The sequence below is a fragment of the Nicotiana attenuata genome, chromosome 3, assembly GCF_001879085.1.
Source record: "Nicotiana attenuata strain UT chromosome 3, NIATTr2, whole genome shotgun sequence".
Classification (NCBI taxonomy): domain Eukaryota; kingdom Viridiplantae; phylum Streptophyta; class Magnoliopsida; order Solanales; family Solanaceae; genus Nicotiana; species Nicotiana attenuata.
The window spans coordinates 6,429,519-6,433,182 of record NC_031991.1 but is presented as its reverse complement, the minus strand read 5'-3'; positions in this window follow the sequence as shown (position 1 = coordinate 6,433,182).

Sequence of the window (3,664 nt, the reverse complement as noted above, 5' to 3'; positions counted from 1 at the left end):
AGGGTTTTAGAAAACCCAAAAGAAACGAGAAAGATCTCGAATGTTAACGATCTATCCAGAAAAGGTCAAGGACCCGCCCTCGAAAGGCCATAAATGGCAGGAAAAGGTCGTGGCTGGCCGGAGAAAGGCCATGAACACCAATCGAGAAAGGACTGGACCAAACTCCTTCGAAGTCTTGTCATGAAACCATAGAACCAAACACATAGAAGCCATGGAAAGCTGGTACAGGTCTCAAATGACCACGGAAGGCCATAGATTAGGGTGTAGTTTGATGGCGGCGGCTAGGGTTTGTAAGAGTTTCAGAAAGAGTTGAGAGAGAAGAGGGATTCAGAGGCGGCGGTTGGTGAGGAATGAGGTAGGGTAAAGGGGTCGTTTGAGTTAAAAAAAGGAAAGAGGTAATGGGAGCTATTGATCTAAACGATCAACGGCTAGGATTAAAGGGGTTAGGTGGGGAGTCCGGGTTTGGGTCAGTTCAATTTGAAATTGGGTCGGGGTAATTGGGTTAAAAAAGGATTTGGGCTGGGGAGATTGGGGGCTTGATTTGGGTTATAATTGAAACCCAATTTGGGCTACAATTTGAATAGCCAATTTTCCCCTTTTTATTTACAAAAATAGTAAATAAGTTTCTAAAAACAAATTGAGAGCACTAAAATGATTTACAATGTATAATTAACTATTTAAAAATTCTGGACTTAATATTTGTAAATGTAAACGTAATTAAATCCTAAAAGAGGCTAATATTGCAATTATGCAATTTAGCTTTTCAAAATACTAAATAAATTTATAAAAAATATACAAAAATTCCCTTAGCTATATTTTAGCATAGATATAAAAGTTCAACAAGTGATCACCAAAAAATGATATTTCTAAAAAAATAATTATTGGGTTTTTATGGATAAAATAGGGGAATAAATTGATTCAAAAACCTTTAAAAATTAAGAAAAGTAATGAAATACTTGGACATACTTATATATGCATACATTTGCTATTTTGAAGGTATTTTGCATATTAAAATACATATAGGGAAAAATTGGGTATCAACAGCTGCCCCTCTTTACCCGGGAAGGATGAAAGAGTTGTTGGGTAAAGATATGATGGCCAATTTTGAACGAACGAAACGGTTTGAAGAAGATAGGTTGTGCCTTGGCTTCTGAGCTGCCTACATATCCCTGGTTTTGTAGGAATTAGGCCATATGTAGTTCCGGATCCGTCGTCGAAGTATTCCGATGGAGACTTTCCAAGAATGGACGCAATATCCAGGACGGGGTGAGTGGGTGTCTTGTGAGAATGGTTAAGGTTTGATATGGCTGCGGGAACTGGAGCGGAACTGCTCCTGCCGGGATGGCTGTTGCTCGCCGGTGTACCTGCAATTAGAAAATAATACGAGCGCATACTGTGCATAAATTTAAACATGATGCAAATTCCCGTCGGACCATGAATGTTGTCTTCGGACGGTTAGGATGACGTCCTTAGACCATGATGTCCTGGGCCATGAAGCATACAATAAGGGATTCGCAGGCCATGAAATGATGCTCTCAGGCTATGAGGATGGTTCCTCCGAACCATGATGCCTTTGAATAAAGATATGCAAAAGATTAAAAGGGGTCCTCAGGCCATGACATGGTGTTCTCGGGCTATGAAAATGGTGCCTCCAAACGATGACGCCTTTGGATAATTTGGCGATCGTTCAGCCCATGAGATGCAATATGTGGCGATCTTTCAGCCCATGAGATGCAGTATGAGGCGATCTTTCAGCCCATGAGATGCAGTATGAGGCGACCTTTCAGCCATGCAAATATAGTATGAGGCGATCTTTCAGCCATGCAGATGCAGTATGAGGCGATCTTTCAGCCATGCAGATATAGTATGAGGTGATCTTTCAACCATGCGGATGCAGTATGAGGCGATCTTTCAGCCCATGCAGATATAGTATGAGGCGATCTTTCAGCAATGGAGATGTAGCATGAGGCAATCTTTCTGCCATGCGAATGCAGTATGAGGCGATCTTTCAGCCATGCCGATGTAGTGTGAGGCGATGTTTCAGCCATGCGGATGGAGTATGAGGTGATCTTTCAGCCATGCAGATGTAGTATGAGGGTAGAGCTTAACCTCGGAAGGCGGAACGGTAGCCTTATGCAATGCAAAATGCAGATGGAGACAGCATTTAGTCTCGAAAGGCAGAATAGTAGCCTTATGCAATGCAAAATGCAGATGGAGACAGCGTTTAGTCTCAGAAGGCAGAATAGTAGCCTTATGCAATGTGAAGAATGCGGATGGAGACAGCGCTTAGTCTCAGAAGGCAGAATAGTAGCCTTATGCAAGAAATAAAATGGCCAATGGTAGTAGAGTTTTCTTAGCTGACAGCAGATTGCGACATTGTGATTGCTGGGGACATTGTGACATACGGAATATCACTGGTGTGTGCGGATAGCAAATGTTGGTAAGTGCAATGGTTCAGAGAGTTGTATTCCTGAATAGTGTTTGTCCCATGGGTGTATAATATGTTTGATGATTTCACAATCCAAGTGCCTACACCCAAAGAAAAATCGTGAGTTTGTAAAGGGGGAGGTTAGTTCGCGTCCCCACTGGCTTTGCTTGACCTGCTCGGCTCTGATCTGGTGATACTGTATGTATCATTGGGGTAGCGTTGCTAAACAACGCAATTTCAGTAATATGCATGATTTTGTAAAAAAATATGACATGATAATAATAATTTTTAGATGAACCGATGACTGTGACGTGGTTCGGGACATTGCAACCTCCCTTGCTACGGAATTTTGAGGGTCCTCCTCAAAATTCTACCCCAGTTTAATGGGTTGATGCTTCTGGCTGTTTCTTGCGACGATCGACTGAAATTACTTCGGAATTTTGAGGGTCCTCCTCAAAATTCTGCCCCAGTTTCCAATTGCGGGGGGAAATGAAAATTTTATTGAATTGTGACCGAACCCATAGGGCTGCCTACGTATCCCCTCTTAAACGTGAATCAGGTCAGGCGTAGTTCAATTCGCAATCTATTGAAGAACTTCCTCAAATCTTCCTTGTGATTAGTGGCCTTCTTGGACTTGACGATGACATCGTCTACATATACCTCAATCTCCTTGTGTATCATATCATTGAAAATGGTAGTCATGGACCTCATGTAGGTGGCCCCTGCATTCTTCAGGCCGAACGACATCATCTTGTAACAGTACATTCCCCATGGTGTAATGAAAGACATTTTCTCAGCATCTTCTTCATCCATCCAGATCTGGTGATTGTGAGCACGCGATTTTTGCCCTATATGAATTATTCCCAAAATTCAAACAAAATAATCTCTTTATTATTTTACAATTTTTGTGAAGTTTGTGTTATTTTTTGATAATTGTTGCATTTTATTGGTTTTTTTTAATTCATATGAAAAATACAAAGAAATACATTTGGCATTTGCTTTTAGGATTTAATTTTATATTTTAGGATTAATTAGTAATTAAGTTACCTTAAAGTAAAGAAAATAACAAAAATAAGTTCATTTTACTATTTTTAACTTTTTAAATTTTTTAGTTAATTTAGTTCATAAGTTTTACTTTTTAAATTTAAGGTAACGTTAATTACTAATTTTAGTTAGGAAAGTAAAGTAAGTTTAAGTTTTGGGTTAAGTTAAATTACAGGTCTTTATTTTAATTTT